The sequence below is a fragment of the Lissotriton helveticus genome, chromosome 1_1 (genome assembly GCF_964261635.1).
Source record: "Lissotriton helveticus chromosome 1_1, aLisHel1.1, whole genome shotgun sequence".
In the NCBI taxonomy this organism is placed as follows: Eukaryota; Metazoa; Chordata; class Amphibia; order Caudata; family Salamandridae; genus Lissotriton; species Lissotriton helveticus.
This window is the reverse complement of record NC_136057.1, coordinates 1,313,212,564-1,313,230,338: the sequence shown is the minus strand read 5'-3', so window position 1 is coordinate 1,313,230,338 and position 17,775 is coordinate 1,313,212,564.

Sequence of the window (17,775 nt, the reverse complement as noted above, 5' to 3'; positions counted from 1 at the left end):
CCCCTCCTTGCTCTGTATGTGAGGGAAGCTTGCATTGCTGCTCTCTTCAATTCCTCCTCCCTCTGACGGATGCTGTAAAGTTTAGAGCCCTAATGACCACGCAGACACATAATTTGGGTAACTGGAACTGGCCCAGAGCACATGCACCCGACCCCTTTTATTAGTAGGGCCGCCTGACCAGTGACACCTGTAATGGATGGGTGTGGGGTGACTGTAGAGGCCAGCCCTTAGGGAGTGGCTTGTTACTTGGGGTATATGCTGGAACACTACAACGGGTCCAGCAGATCACTATAGATGCTTGCACTGCTGCGGTCTCTCTCGTCCTGCTCTTTCTCACAAAAGAGGTTTGCCCTCTTCCTCATAGGTACGTGCGTGACAGATGCTTGCATTGCTGCTGCCTCCCTTATTCATTCTCTTGCTGATGGAAGCTTGCACTGGTTTGTTATCACCCCTACCGCCCTGGTCAGTCTCAGCGTTTGCCACCCCAGACGCATTGAAGAGCGGGGGTGAGGGGTCAGGGGCAGGGGGTGTTGCCGAGATTCCACCGAATGCTGCCCCCCGACGGCCGCAGTGTGGAGTAAAGGGGCCACGCCTCACCACCCCCTCTTTCTATGCCACTGCATACTGCTATCTGTGAGCGAGGAATGCTTGCCTTCTTGCTTGACATGCACTTCCAGTCTGTGTGAGGGAGCTTGCAATGCTGCAGTCTCTCCTCCCCTGCTTTCTTTAAGCGAGTGAGGCTTGCAATCCTGCCTCTTACACACTTGCTTTCTGTGTGGGGGAAGCAAGCATTGATGCTGTCTCTCCAGTTGCTCTTCTGAGAAAAGCTTGCACTGCTGCTCCTTGCTGTGAGCAAGGGAGACTTGCAATCTTGCCTCATGTGCACTTGCTGTCTATGTGGGGGAAGCTTGCTCTACTCCTGCCTCTCCTGTCCTGTTCTCTTTGAGCAAATTATGTTTGCACCCTTGCTTCATATGCACGTGCTATCTGTGTGGTGGAAGCCTGCATTGCTCCTGCCTCTCCTGCTCTGCTTTCTTTGAGCGGCGTAGGGTTGCAATCTTGCCTCATACACACTAGCTGTCTGTGTGGAGGAAGCTTGCATTGCTCTTATCTCTCCTGCTGTCTTTGAGCGATGTAGGCTTGCAATCTTGCTTCATTTGCACTTGCTGTTTGTGTGGGGGAAGCTTGCATTTCTCCTTCCTCTCCAGCCCTGCTATCTTTGAGCCAGGGAGGTTTGCAGTTGTGCTTCATACTCATCTGCTGTCTGTGTGTGGGAACCTTGCATTGCTCCTGCTCTCTTGGATCGAGGGAGGCTTACACTCTTGCTTGACATTCACTTCCAGCCTGTGTAGGGGGAAATTCCATTGCTCCCGCCTCTCCTGCTTTCTTTGAGCGATGTAGGCTTGCAACCTTGCCTCGTAAGCACTAGCTGTCTGTGTGAAGGAAGCTTGCATTGCTGCTGTCTCTCCTGCTCTCTTTGAGTGAGGAAGGATTGCAATCTTCCCTCATACATACTAGCGGTCTGTGTGGAGGAAGCTTGCATTGCTGCTGTCTCTCCTGCTCTCTTTGAGTGATGTAGGGTTGCAATCTTCCCTCATATGCACTTGCTGAATGTGTGGGGGTAGCTTGCATTGGTCCTACCTCTTCTGCACTGCTCTCTAGGAGCAAGCAAGGCTTAAACTTTTGCTTGACATTCACTTCCTGCCTGTATGGGGGAAGTTTGCATTGCTCCCGCCTCTCCTGCTCTCCTTGAGCGATGTAGGCTTGCAATCTTGCCTCGTAAGCACCAGCTGTCTGTGTGGAGGAAGCTTGCGTTGCTCCTGCCTCTCCTGCTTTCTTTGAGCGATGTAGGCTTGCAATCTTGCCTCATTCGCACTGTCTATGTGGAGGAAGCTTGCATTGCTCCTACCTCTCCTGCTCTGCTGTAGAGAGGCTTGCAATCTTGCATCATACGCACTAGCTGTCCATGTGGAGGAAGCTTGCATTACTCCTGCCTCTCCTGTCCTACTCTCTTTGAGCGATGTAGGCTCAATCTTGCCTCATTCGCACTAGCTGTCTGTGTGGAGGAAGCTTGCATTGCTCCTACCTCTCCTGCTCTGCTGTAGAGAGGCTTGCAATCTTGCATCATACGCACTAGCTGTCCGTGTGGAGGAAGCTTGCATTACTCCTGCCTCTCCTGCCCTGCTCTCTTTGAGCGATGTAGGCTCAATCTTGCCTCATTCGCACTAGCTGTCTGTGTGGAGAAAGCTTGCATTGCTCCTACCGCTCTTGCTCTGCTGTAGAGAGGCTTGCAAGCTTGCCTCATTCGCACTAGCTGTCTGTGTGGAGGAAGCTTGCATTGCTCCTACCTCTCCTGCTCTGCTGTAGAGAGGCTTGCATTCTTGCATCATACGCACTAGCTGTCTGTGTGAAGGAAGCTTGCATTGCTGCTGTCTCTCCTTTTCCTCTTATGAGGACAGTTGCTCTGCTGCTTCATTGTGAGTGAGAGAAGCTTGCACTTTTTCTCCCCTGTTCTTGCTGTCTCTGCGAGGGACGCGCGCGCAGCAGCTTTTCCTGTTCCTCTCATGTGCGTGCACCTGCTTCCCGCCTCCTCGTCATAAGGAGGGCTGAGGTCCCGTTCCGTAAACCTGACGTAATCAACGGCTCTTAATCCGATGGATACTCTTTTCGCTGAGGAGCGCTTCTCGTCCAATCCCCTTGGGCCTCGTGGCGGGCGCTAGGAATACGTGATGTGTCCGGAACCCGCATCAGCGCTCGCTGTTGTTATTAATAATGCAAGGTCCGCCTGGGCAGAGTGGGACAGGAAATGTCTGCTGAGCTCCTGTGCCAGTGACAAGCCTCAACAGGGCTGCAGAGGGCGAAAGGACATGGAATTCCACGGAATGCGATGGAACCCTGCCCCATACACCTTCCGAGAAACATATCTGCTCTCAGTGCCGAAAATATATAGAGTTTACAAAAAATTACAACTTTCCCCGAAGAAGAACTCAGGGCCCCAAAATAGGCAGCCACGAGTCGACTCATCAAAAAGCACTCGCCTCAAATCGCCTCCTCAGAACGAATATTGTCACGTGTCAGTAAACTATGCCTCAAACGATCTCCCTTCAAAATGACCCTCCCAAAAAGAGACTCAGGGTCAGGAAAATGCTTCATTTAATGTCGATCCACCTCAAATCTAAGCCTGGGCGAAATTTTGTTTACGCTGGTGTAATCGTGTGTAATTTCTGGAAACGATTACACCAGCGATTACACTATTACGCCAACCTGACCTAAATTAGATTTTATTCTGGTAAAAATCCTATTGCAGGAGAACGAGAGCGTTGGTTGTGTCACGTACAAATGTGTGCACATTTTTTTCCAGCATAAAATATATTGTGTTCAAAATGGTTGTGAAAACACTAAATGCTGAATTAGGATTTATGCATAATAATGTGTATTTTGAATACTTTTAAGACGTTTCGAATAATTTCCACAAAATAAGTTGTGCGAGTTTCACACAGGCTTACTCAGATAGACTTGCTGCAAATCTTTTTTCTTCTAAAAACTACCTTGAGCCAATAGGTAAAAAGACTTGCCTCAGTAAAAACTGGTCTTAACAAAAGGAACTTCATCAAAAGGACTTCGCTTAAATTGTCTACCCTTAAAGCTCTTCTGAAACTGACACTGCAGAAGGACCAAGCTAACATCTTTGTCCAATCAAAAGGTGTTATATTAGAATGTAAAAGGAGTAAAAAATTGTTTAATTGCATTCATGTTTAAACCGATGAAAACACTTATTTCGCGTTGTTTATGGAGTCAGAAGACATTCAATTTTGTGATGTTTTTCTATATAAATGTTCACTCTAGGGGATAATTTATTTCTAATTATACATCACTGGGACACTGCACGTCACCAGGAAGTTGTGTGATGCATGTGCGTACGATGGGTGCAATTTCTTCCTTTTACTTACATTTGAGATACATGTTCCATACTACAGCTCAAGGTTGTCAAGCCTGTGCCCTAAAAATTCATGGTGTCATTCTAAAACCTTTTACAAAATGGAGGTGCCAGATTACCGCTCCAGTACACGGCTCAATCTGTCGCATGGTTCGTGCTCCTGGTGCAGGCGGCAGTCATGCATTTGTACAATACATATGCCAATGCCATGATTTGTAAATGTAAATGTGTGTATACTTGTAAAGCGCACTATCACCTGAAAGGTATCTTGGCGCTGTATACCGCTGTGGAACCCTTCCTGGCTTTCCTTGTCAGATGCCCCCTTACTGGGCACCTCCAAGGTGAGGCCAGGCATCCTAGCGCTTTCGGGGCCATTGTGGAGATTAAGCAAGCTATTGCCCAGAGTTGCAGAGTGGGACCCATGATTAGAGTAGGCACCTAGGCGAGAATTATTGAGTCCGTGGACATTGAGCCCAAGACGCTGCCGCGTCAGGAATTGAACCCTGGTTCAGACCTCTGCCTCAGGGTCTGCCGCTCTAATCGGTGAGCCACACTTCTCTTCTTTAGAGCGTGCTTGGTGAAACCGCAGCAGGGGAAACCCCTTATTCTCTGCATATCTGTAGGAGACCCCCTTCTCCCCAAAAGCCACAGTTTGGGGCCATCAGGGCCTCATTAACTATGCCTCATTAACTATACCCCTACACCAGGGTGACACACATTTAGCGTGCCTTTTTGCTGGTGTGCCTGTGTCAGTAATATGGTTCTGGTGAACAGTTAAGGTGTCTGCTTGTAGGGAACACATACTGCACATTGCGTGGGAGCAAAATCCGCGCATACGCAACACATGTTTCAGAAGGGTGGTGTATCTGTGTCCCTTTCTCCAATACCATTTTTAAAAAAGTGTCTGCAACACAAAAACAGCCCCACGCATGTCTTTTTTTCAATAAATAGGCGCCCGCTGTTCTGGTCATCTTGTCCTCAAAAGTATTTATATTTTGGCAAATCTTCCTCTAGGTTTAATAGCACTGTTATGTTAGGAAGATTTGTAGAGTGCACTAATCACCCATGAGGGTATGTAGGCGCTAGAGCAGGTGAGTGGGCAAAAGATTCCAGGGGAGTTGTTCGAAGTATCAGGTCTTCAGCTTCTTGCGGAACTCAAGAAGTGATGAAGAGGCCTGGGTGTGCTGCAGGAGGTCGTTCCATGGTTTGGTGGGTACGATGTAGGAGAAGGAGTAACCTCCAGTTTTTTTTGTGAATGCGGGAGATGTCGGCTAGTGAGGTAGAGCGAAGATGTCTGGTTGATTGGTGAAAGTGTATGAGGTTGTTAAGGTATGGTGGTCTAATGTTGTGTATAGCTTTGAATTTATGAGTGATATTTTGAATTGGCTACAGTTGTGAATAGGGTGCAAGTGGAGTTCCTTGAGATGCGGTGAGATGATGTTGCAGCCGGGTAGGTCTAGTATGAGTCTAGTGGTTATTCTGGAGTCTTTGTAGGAGTTTCTTGTAGATTCCAGCATAGAGTGTGTTGCCGTAGTTGAGCTTGCTTGTGATGAGTGCTTGGGTGACGCTCCTTTTGGTGTTCTCTGGTAGCCACCTGAAGATGTTACATAGCATGCGTAGGATGTAGAAGCAGGAGGTGTTCACCGCATTGACTTATGCTGTCCCGGAGAGTTTGTCATCTAGGATGATTTCTAGGCTTGTAGCATGGTCAGAGGGTGTCGTTGTTGGTCCTATCTCTGATGACCACCAAGTGAAGTCCCAGGGGAAGGTCTTGTTACCAAAGATCAGAACTTCCATCTTGCCAGAATTTAACTTCAAGCAGTTTGCTCTCATTCAATCTACAACCAATGCTAGACAGACGGTGAAGTTGATTCTGGAGGTGGTAGTTTTGTCCATCAGGGAGTGGATGAGTTGGATGTCATCTGCATATGAGATGATGGAGATGCCTTGGGATCATATGATGCTCGCTAGCGGGGAAATGTAGATGTAAATGTAGAACTGATCTGCGGACTCCGCAGATCAGTTTCTTGGTCTCAGATGTAAATGGTGGCATTCTGATTCTTCGGGTTCTAATTCTCTGGGTTCTTCTCATGATGAAGGAGCAGATACAGTGGAGTGTGGATCCTTGGATGCATAGATCATAGAGTCTTCTGATCAGGGGTAGTGGGAGATGGGGTCGAAGGCTGCAGATAGGTCCAGTTGGATGAGGACTGCTGTTTCTTCTTGGTTCAGGATGCTCCTGATGTTTTTGGTGGGTGCATTGAGTGCTGTTCTGGTGCTGTGGTTCTTTCAGGAGCTGAATTGGGTGTTGTCCAGAAGTTGGTGGGTCTCAAGCTGGGTTGAGAATTGTTTGTTGATGGTATTCTCCATCACTTTGGCTGTGTACTGTAGCAAAGATATTGGTCGGAAGTTGCACAGTTGAGTTGCATCGGCTGCTGTTTTTTTGGGGAGTGTTGACTTCTGCGTGTTTTCAGTCTTCCAGGAATATGGCAGATGTAATGTTGATGATGTGGGAGAGGGTAGTGCTAATTGGGGTCGTAGATGTGGTGGGGCCATGGATCCGTCGGGGTCCCTGAGTGGATGGTCTGCATGATTGTTGCTGTGTTATCTCTGGGTAAGGAGTGTCAATTGCCGCAGGTGGTTGTCTTTGTTGGTGGTTGGTAGCTGGGCAATGAGGTCGGCAAGGTCGGGTTTGTGTGGGAAGTTGCTGTAGATATTGCCAATTTTGCTGTAGACACCATTTGATAGGTCGTTGTAGAGTTTTTTTGGGGGGGGTGTTGTTGAGTGTTTTGGAGGTGTGGTGAAGTCTTTTATGATACAGATTTTCTTGCTGCTGTTGGAGCTTCCTTCCTTCGATGCATTCCGCTAGTGCACGCTTCTCAGTGTCTCGTAGTTGCTGGTTGTAGCGTCTGAGAGCAGCTTTGTAGGTGGACCTCTCAGCGGTTTCATGGCTGGTTCTCCATTTCCTTTTTAGCTGTTTGCAGTGTCGTTTTGATTCTCGGAGGTCTTCTGTGCACCAGCAGGCATTCTTGAAAGGTCTTCTTTGTTTTTTAGGTTTCATGGGTGTGAGGCAGTCTGCACAGTTCCTGATCCAGTTGTTGTGATACCCTTGCCAAGGTCATCTGTGGGTTGTGTTGATCTGTGGTGAGGGCACTGAGCCAGACTGACTCTGAGATTTTGCCCCCGTTGTGGCTTGGGAGGCTGGTGCTGATGGGTGTGTTGACTTGTGGTGTGTCGACCTTGAAGTGGATGATGAAGTGGTTGTTCCATGTGAGAAGTGTGGTGATGATGTATTTGATGCTGTCACTAGTGGTGAAGATGGGGTCCAGTGTATGTCCTGTAGTGTGTGTGGGACCTGGGATGAGTTGGGTGAGGCAGATGTTGTTACGCACCAGCGTCACAATGGGCTTCTAAATAGGCCCCACAGGGTTTAGATGTGTTGGCAAAAATGCAGACGGTATTGCGTAAAGTTCTGAGGGCGGATTCTTTAAATAATGCTACACACTAGGGTCTAGAACAGTACCGGGGTCATTCATTCTCCACAGCAGCACATCATAAGGATCCCTCAGCCAACCCAGCCCTAAAAGCAGCTCAGCATCCTTCCACCTACCTTGGGGTTTCTTTTTGTGCCATGTGGATGCCCAGTCCTGAAAGTGATCAGCAATGTATTTTTGTGAAAACTCCACCTTCCATCATGTTTTGAATCCTTGACTGACATCACCGTGTCAAGACTTATTTGATTAAAATTTGATCTGTTTTGTATTGACGAAGGATATGTGTCTCAATCTATCAAAATTGATTTCTCATATTTAATGATTATTATTATTGCCTCTCCATTTGCTGTTTTTGTGACCTTCCATGGGGCCCCTGGGGGATTTTCCCTCCATATGTCCTCTGCCTATCCTTTTTGATATATACCTTCCTTTCTCCGTCTCTTGACCCTGTATCCTTGTGAGTATTTTTGAGGTCCCCAGCAAGACATATTTCAAATGTTTTTGTGGGACCCTCTAATTTAGTATTGTTTGGCATCATGCAGACTATAATTAGCGGCGAATGGCTAATAAAATTCCATACAGGGACCCCTAAATACGACTGTCCCAGGGCCCCAAACCTCTTAAGATACCACTGCTTTCAATACTTTTGTGTTCTTCAAGAAAACGGTGGTGAAATCAGGCCCAAAAACTACCTAATGCAAATGGAATTTGGGCAGAGTTCTTGGCTAGAGTTCCTGCTGATTTTTGTATGTATGTATGCATGTATGTATGTATATTTTATTTCTATATCATGGGCCTAGCCAAAAGGCAGCGGAGCTCCGAACATGGTCAAAAGCAAGCTTAAAGTCAGCAAGTAATAGGAGAGTAAGCTGAGTTTTGGACGGTTAACGCATTGTGATGTAGTGTTCTTTAAAGAGGTAAGTCTTCAACTCATTCCCAAACTGGAGCAATATTCAGCTATACTGATGTGCACTATACATACATTCACATGGACAATAAGTTTTAACATCTGTTTTGCCTTCGCCAAGCTAAATGTTTACTTTTTTTTCATTATCTGGTGTTACCACAGTGGCAGAATGGGAGACAGTACAGCAGCAATTCTATCCAAATTGGCACAGCGCTACAAGAAGGAGCAAAAGACTATTGCTCCTGTTTGAGATGCTTATGCTCAAGATCACATGGTTTGATGGTGGCACATATGTAGAAAATAGAACCTAAACTGTGTAACATGCCCTCTCATTCTTTGTGGTAATGAGCTACCATTGTCTGATTGCAGGGGACTGGCAGCCCTACAATAGCCTAAATGCTGCATTTTTGTTGGATCCTAATCCGTCAATATGTTTCCGGGAGGAACCCTAGGTAAAAACTGAGAGTATCATCTTCACAATACTATTCATTTCATACATGTTCTGTGCATAGCACCTGTCTGTGAAGGCAGTACTCTGTGGGATGTACTGACAAAAAACTACTGAGGTTATTATATGTTTCACTTAACATGACAAACTCTTTTTTTAGGAAGAACCGAGTGAATTTACAATACATGTGCACACATTCTAGCTTTTTGGGGTTATCATCACTATTTCTATATGAAAGCCTTCAGAGATGCAATTGTTTTTTCTCCTATACTGTTTCAATTTCCAGGAGAGGATCAATATTTTTGACATGGGAAAATCTCTTTAACATTCACCACAATCCGTAAGAGCACTGTAGTGACGGTACGTTAGATATTAATGCTCCAGGTGCGTGTGTGTGTGTGTGTGTTACTCTCTTGGAACCAGTTCTAGAGTTCATGGAAGGGTGGGACTTTGCCCTGTATGTTTTGATGCTAGGTCTCATGAAGAGGGTGAGACCTCTAGGCCTTAGTTCTTCTCTGCATGCACAAGTTCTAGGGCTGTCGGAGGGGCTGGGAGCTCTGCCAAGGTGTGAACTGGATCGGGCACTTGTTGCAGCGGAATAATTTACTCACATTCAGCTCAGCACTCATACTGTGCCCATACGGGTAGGATTTTTACTCATTTTCTGTACTTCACCTCAGAGGTGATGGTCCTCTGATGGATCTTTCTTTGTTGTAGTGAGAGGTCAGAATTCAGGATGTTCCACTGTCAGTCACCCAATGAGGACCATTAATTTGTAGCTAACTCACAAATACATACCAATAGGTCTGATGTGGCTACACAGACAAGAGCAAAAGAACCGGATGTTCTGGAAATAATCTAAGACTCTCTCTATTATGCATTTTTAAAAATCTGATAATTGTAAGCACAGTTTCTGTGAAAATAACATTATGATATAATAAAAGACTCAGACAGTTTAGATAATTTGATTATTGTATTGGATCCAAAATCAATGCTTATAATATTATTTTAAGAAGCTCAGTCATGAGTCTCACAGCTCAAAATATAAAATCACACATCTAGCCAAAGTAAATCAATTGCTACATACAGATGGTTCCAATAATTAGAGATTCCTCCCACCAATAAAGGCAGGAGGATGGTTCTCAAGGGTTATCTTAGCATTGGCGACCAGATCAAGTTAAAGTCCACTAGGGAAAAGTCCATGGGCCTTGACAAGGGGAATGGAGCATGAATCAGGAAAGTTCAAGTCTGGTCTCTCATCAAACGGCTACAAATCATTCAATGGGCAAGTTCATCAGCAAAAGCAAAAAGGCAAGGATGTAATAGAGAAAGTCTGGCAGGCAGGAGGCAAGGAGAGGGGGAATGAAGAAACCAGCTCTCCCTCCGCCTAGGAAAGTCACGTTTTATAGTCTAAATTGTCCATGGTGACATCAGTAGTCACCATACAGTGGCCTGATCATCATGTGACCATTCTTCTGTTCCTCATGTACAAATTGATACTCAAGCATACTTTACCATGCTCATCATGAGAAATGACTGTTCATTCCGTCCTCACAGGTTAGTTGACAAAAAGCTCATTTACGTTATTCCTCTCCATGGATAAAGTCCAAGGGTTTGTTTACCACCTTACACACACAAAGAGATGCTGTAAGAAAGTCTCTTGTCGCTTAAAAAAAGTTACATGAACAAATAAAGCAACATTGAAGACATGTATCAAAGTACATTCTTAAGGCTATGAAATAATGCAGCCTAAGGAGAAAAGATAACTCAATACATTTTAAAATTAGCATTTCTTATCTAGTTAAATAAACTCCTAATTAAGCTCAAGCATATCAAAATAAATCACACATATCTAATATGAGCATTTTATAAAGTTGCCAGTGATTGTTACAGAGAAATGTTCAACTCCAATTATGCCCTACTACTAAAAGTTCAAAAATAGCAACATGTAAACTACGTCTAAAAATCATTCAAATAAAATTGTTTCTATGATTAAAAGATTGTTATAATGTTAGGCACTTATACTAAAAGTTCTAATCATATAGGACATTACATGCATGAATTGCACAATTGTTGAGTTTATTGTGGCGCTCTACAATGAAGTCATTATAAATGCTAAGTTCCACCATTAATTTTCATAAAATCTTTGTTAAGTCTATAAAGTAATCGGTTACTAAACATTTCAAATTCACTATTTGATTCATCCTACTGCTCCTACCTAGCCAAGCACACTTTCATGGTGCTGTTACTTCAACTCTTCTTAGTTTCAATGTTATTTTTCCCAGACGTGTGCGAAGTGCACATTTGTTTTTCATTTTCAAGATTGGTCTATGTGTTGTGTAAAGCATGATCAGCTTTTATGCTGCATCAGACTCATGGAGCGGGCGAGTGCTCTGCCTGTGTGTCCTAGTTCTGGAGTTCTTGTGAGGGGCTTGTGGACTGGGTATAGATCTTGCAGGGATAAGAAGCTCTGCTGCTGTGCAATCTGGTGCTAGAGCTCCCTGTGTGGCTGGACCCTGTGACTATATTCACTGGTCCTAGAGTTCAGAGAGGAGCTGTGCGCACTGCCTTGTAAGTACCGGTTTCGATGTTCTAGAGAGTTTGGAAACTTGACCTGTTGGTACTGGTTCTAGCGTTCCTGTGTGGGGGACTGTGAGCTCTGCCTGTACCAAAAGGAGGGTGGAGGAGGATGGTCTTACGTCTACTGGTTCTAGAGAGAGGGAAACGGCCACTACAACGCGGCCGTTTCCACGCACACCATAACCACGCATGCATTACAATGCATGCGTGGTTACAACGAGAAGCCTTTACCACGCATACCTTTACTACGAAAAACGTAGTAAAGGCATGTGTGCTAAAGTAAAAAAAAATAAAGGGGGGGCTTGGGGGGGTCTCCCCCCCACAAAATAAAAGCGTGGGTTTAAAAAGAAAAAGACGCACCTGTTTGTGAAAAAAGATGTGAAGGAGATCGGCGTCTTAAGAGGAAATGGAAAAACACTTCTGCTTCCTCTTGATGACGTACTATGTCACCACGGAAAAACAAGGAGAGGAGAGGTAAGGAGGAATGAGCGGGTGTTCTAGCGGAGAGTTTAAAATGAAAAAAGTAAATTTTTAGGGTGAAAATCCGTTAACATGAAAATACCATTTACATGCATACTTTTACAACAAAAATCGTTGTAAAAGTATGCGTGTAAAAGGTATTTTCGTGGTAAAGGATGTACGTGGTGACTACATTAAGTTGTAACGCATGCGTGGTAAAGGCATGGGTTACAACGGAATGCTTTGTAAAATCTTACAACCCTAGAGAGAATAGAGAGCCCAAGAGAGCTGCCTAGAGTGTACTCATTCTAGAGCTTATGGCACTTTGTGTACCGTTTCCAGAGCTCATGGAGCGGCTGGGAGCTTTTCGCTCTATATACTGGTTCCCGAGCTCTCAAAGAGGTGGAACAGTCTTCACAAGTTCAAGAGCTCATAGAAGGGCTGAGAGCTCTGTGCTTTGCACACCGTTTCTAGAGCTCCCGGAGGGGCGGGGAGCTTCATCTGTGTGCATTGGTTTGACAGCTCCTGTTCGTGGATTCTATGAGCCCTGCCGGAACACCGGTCCTAGAGCTCGGCCCTGTGTGGACTGGTTCTAGAGCTCATGTGGGGACAGGGAGCTATACTCATTTGTTGTAGTAGCTCTTGTGCTTAGGGACAGGCTGGGAGCTTAACCTCAATGTACCAGACCTATACCATCTGTTGCAGAGTGGCTGTCAGCTCAGCCTCTACATGTGTTCTAGAGCCGAGGAAGGGTCTGGAAGCTCTGCTTTGGCCCAGATTACGAGAATAGGTGGTATTTATCGCGCATGATAAATAACAATACCATGAGGTATGTTATTTATTGAGTGCGATAAATGCAACCTGTTGCGAGTCGTTGCGGAATAACATGCAGATTTTGGTGTTTAACAAACAAAACTCCGCATGAAACAGAATTATATCGTATGGTTTTCCCCTGTTAAAGTTTGGCAGGTTTGACCTGCTGAAATTGAATGAAGCTGGAGTTATTTAATGCATCCGATAATTATCGGATGCGTTAAAAACCTAACAACTCATAATTCCAATGCATGCGTAAACAGGGGTTTACCACTTTATGCATTGGATGGAATTAACCACCCAACTTGTAATCAGGCCCTGTGTGTGTAAAGGCAGTGGCGTCACTAGGGGGGTGCGGGGGGTGCGGACCGCACCGGGTGACACCAACACATGGGGTGACACCAATCTGCACTGCAGCCTCGAGTCTGCTCTCACCTTTACTGTCGCCACCGGCATAACACAGGCCCCCGCAGCCCACGAGTTGCGGGGGGCCCCCAGCGCTCCAGGGCCCCCCTCCGCAGCCAGAACACACAATACATCAGCGTTGCTTGGATGTGACGGGTTACATCACTTACGTGGTTACGCTCGCCGTCGTTGCACCTCACACAGTCTCTTTTTAAATTAAATGGTGCCCGGCGCGCAGTTGTCTCCACGTCTGTGCCAGCTCTTCATCCTTAAGGTGGTACTGGGGGAGCTCTGGCCAACACTAATTAATCATCCAGCCAGGGAGAGCAGCAGTGTAAGTGGGGCAGTCTATCGGATTTAAATTCACAATTTAATTGTAAATGCTCTAGAGCTGATGGGGGGAGAGCACTTCACGTGGGGTACTGGCTGTAGATCTCACGGAGGGGGTGGGAATTCTGTCCTGTGTGTTCTTGCTCTAGAGCTCACAGAGGGGCTGGGAGCTCTGTCTGTACGTACCCGCCAGAGTTCTTTTCATGGTGCCCAGACGAGGTCAGTTTTTTCCACAGAGCTTACTGCTGGTCCCTGCTTTTCATCCCTGCCCAGTCTCTGATACACTTCTCCCTTGGAGATGAAAGAGGCCCTAGTGTCTATTGTCCTTCAGCTTCATCACCCTGTCCTTCTTGTGTTTGTGTGGCAGATGAGGCCGAGATAAGAGGCGCGAGCCGTCGGGTGATGGTGGTTGCTTGTATCGCTGTCACACACAGCCCGATCTACTTCCTTCCCATGGTGGCAGGCCTCTGCCCTCTCCCAATAGCACATCTGTCAGCCATCTCTGCCTTCTCCTGAAAGCCTGCCTTTCTCTGTGACTCTACTGCCTCGGTCTCCGTCAGCATCCTGTCCTACCTGAAGGCGGAGATTTACTAAGATTTTGCGCTGTATTTGCTCACAAAAGTGACGCAAATCGGAGCAAAATCTGTTTTCCCAGTTTACTTTCCAACGCTAAACTTATTTAGCGCTAGAAATAACTGAAAAGGAATGTGAAGCAGCGCTATGTGCTGCTTTGCATTACTTTGCACCATAGGGGTGTACAATGGACGTTCCGATGAAACCACCCAAGGTTTCTCACAATAAACCCAATTTATTAAATAAAGTAGAATGAGGTTAGCGTGAGAAAACTGTGCCCTTTTCAAGTAGGCATAATGAAGGAGAAATACTTTTACATTTATTTCTACTTCCTTTTCTGACTTTGCCTGTTTGCTGCACTTTACAGCACACATACAAAGTGGAAAATGGTTAAAGTGAGTCTGTGCATAGTATTTTGTAATGGAAGGGCTCCTACGAGTGCAAAACCTGTGCTGGGCTCTCGGAGACACCCTTGCACCATGGCACAAAGGTGTCTCCGTGGCGCACGGTGGCTGATTTTAGTGCCGGCGCTAGTGTGAGGGGAGGAGAGTGGCTTATTTTAGTAAATAGACTGCTCTCCTCCTCTCTCCTTTTCACGTATCGCAGCATTTGCGGCTGCTGCAGTGCGCTTTGTGAAGAAATAGTAAATCTGCCCTGAAGTGTCTATCTTCTCTATTTCTGTGGATAATCTTTAGTGGAGAACTTTCATTCTTTGTTCTCTGTTATTGCTCTCTACTCAGCCCTTAAATCTCTGTTCTCTCTAAAAGACTTGCCTCCTTATAATCCGTTTCTGCTAGGCCCTGTCCTTACCCAAAGGGAGCAATTCCTCTACTATACCTAAGATAGCAATTCTCTTTTATTCAGAGTAAAACCAACAACATTTCAAAAGAAGCAGAAGGCAATGCCAGTATGCCTATCTTGTTGTTTGAGAGCAGACTAAAACATTATACAAGCACTGGCACAGTCAATAGGTCTCGCAATTCTAAAGCGCTACCTATGCCAATCATTTTTACCTATGCTAATCAGTCTAGCAAAAAAAAAAAAGGCTTGTTTGCCGATGCAGAACAGCTTCAGCAAAAATGAATAAACAAATAAATATATTAATAAACATGAAGATGTATAGGCAAGCATCGGTCATGAAAAATGTACATATATGCATTTTTACGCTATGGTTGCCCAAGCATGATGATGTATTTGTGCATGTGTCATGAAACAATGACTATGTTTGTGTTTCTCTACATTTACCATTCCAAGATGGCAGGCACTTATCTTGGGTGCTGTAAATTAAAAAACTATTCAAAGGACGCCAAAGTGCATTTTTGAAGGAATGGCGAGCAGCAAATTGTAGCTAATGGGCCCTCCGAAAAAGAAAAAAGAGTGCAATGGGGTACAGGAAACAGTGGAGGGGAATAAGCAGAGTTAGTTAGTTAGGGGATTGTGTAACTTAAAAAAACAATCATTGGCAAAGCCAATAGGTTTTGCCAATGTAAGAGCTATTTGCTTTGGAAATGTGATTTAGCCATGTTGAAAAACAGTATGGCTGCTGCTTAGCATGGCTAAAAGGTAGCGGTGTGGAGCAGAGCGGAGTAGACTGCCGCAGAGTGGAGTAGAGTGGTGTGGTGCAGAGTGGCAAAGAGTGTCATAGAGTGGAGCATCATAGACTGGAGTGGCATAGAGTGTGCTAGAGTGGAGTAGATTGTCGTAGAGTAGAGTGTCATATAGTGGAGTGTCAGAGTGGGGTAGCATGGAGGTGCATGGAGTGTCATGGAGCGAAATGGAGTGGCATAGAGTGGATTAGAGTGGAGTGGGTTAAAGCGATGTGCACTGGATTAGAGTGCAGTGGATTGAAATGAAGTGAATTAGAGTGGAGTGAATTTGCTTAGACTGGAGTAGTTTGGAGTGTATTGGATTGGATTTGAGTGGATTGAAGAGGAGGGGCGTGGATTCGAGTGTAGTGGATTAGAGTGTAGTGTATTAGAGTGTAGTGTGCTGGAGTGGATTTGAGTGGATATGGGTGGGTTGGAGTGTATTGGATTAGGGTGTAATAGATTAGATTTGAGTATTAGAATTGAGTGACTTGGAGTGGAGTATATTAAACTGGAGTGGATTGGAGTAGAGTGGAATGGAATGGATTGGAGTGGATCAATTTTCAGTGGATTGAAGTGCATTAGAGTGGCGTGGATAAGAGTGGTTTGGGTTAGATTGGAGTGGCTTGGATTGTAGTGGCATGACGTGAAGAGCTAAAGAAATGGACACATAAAGTGTCCTCCTTGCGCAATTGCCGTCAAGTACAACGCTTCTGGGACTCTTACTCCAAAAGCACACGCTAAAAAAACACATGAATGTGACATGTTCATGTAAAGCGTTCCAATACCTTCGGGTCAGGTCGAATTTGCAGCGTAAAAAAATTGAGAAAAAAAGAAAAAATAGTGCCTCATTAACAGCGCGAGCTGCAGACCGACACCAATTAAGAGAAATCAGTTTCTACTTCATCCATGCACCACACAAAGAATAGAAGTGACGCAGGAACTGACGCAGGAACGGACACCTGGGACAGGCTGTCAAATTAGTAGGCAGTTAAGAAGAGTGTTAATGATGCAGACATTTTTTTTTAGATGCAATAGGTCACCAAGTGACAGCAGCGTATTCATGTTGCCTGCAGGCTCAATCTAAACGAAAATTGATGGGGTTGGGGAGGGTGAGCAATGGGCTGGCTTGGTGGGAAAAACAGGGAGAGAATGGGGGCAGTTAAGTGAGGGGATAACTGCAGACAGAAGAGAGCAAAAGAAAACACGCGTCGCATGGAGTGCTGAAAGCAAAATAAAAAATAGTTCCTTTGTGTGGAGCTCTGGAAGGATTCTAATCACCCAATAAAAAGGGTGGCAAAAAGCTAACAAGCACAAGATGATGAGGAAAGCCATCAAACAAAATGCAGGCACATGAGATTGACAAGAAAACCATCCAATGGTACGCGATGGGCCTCAACAAACCCGACTGCCAGTAGTGGCATTGCCCACAATGGGCCTTCAATAACAGAAAGCTAAAAGCTGCCTGCAGACAGACATAATGAACTTCCTGCCTAAAAACCAAAACAAACATTATAGCTTTCAGTATGCAACGCATCAATGAGATAAATAATTTAATGGTGATGATGCAAAGTACTTTTGAGACGTAAAACAGGCCCTCACTTTGCACGGCTAGCACTCCATAGAAGACAGACTCATACACTAAACAGCTAACAGCATGACGTGAGAGAGAAATGCTCCTCTGGGAGCAGCCAAAGCACCCCCATGCAAACAGCTTCTCTGTCAAGCCACACCTAAAAATATAAGAATGAAACCACTCCGCTAGCACTGCATGCAGGGGGTTAAAATCATAACATAGCCACAACCGCTTTCCATCAGTGACGCCATCAAGAGAACCATAGCTGCGGAAAGTGGCTTGAATAACAAAGGTCTCACCAGAGATGGCTCCAAGCGGGAAAAGATGAAAGTAATTAAAGAGTAATGCGACGGGCAATCAATGAGCGAAGACAGATGCGAGGAAGTGAAATATCCCACAATCCTCGCTGGAAGGAAACGATGACACAAAACCCACTTTGCATCTGCTACAAACAATTCCATGGAACAGGGACATAAAAAAAGGACCGATGGATGACAAATGGGTCCTAAAAATGTGTTTCCTTCGCACGCTCGTTAAGTATTAATAAACGCCAAAAGAAGCTCAAACAATTTTTAACCTAAATTGCCCAGAAATTGAAGCATTTTGTCAAATTTCCTTTTCTTTGAAGAAATCCTACCGAAAAGAGATGCCTCTGCAGTTCCAGTTC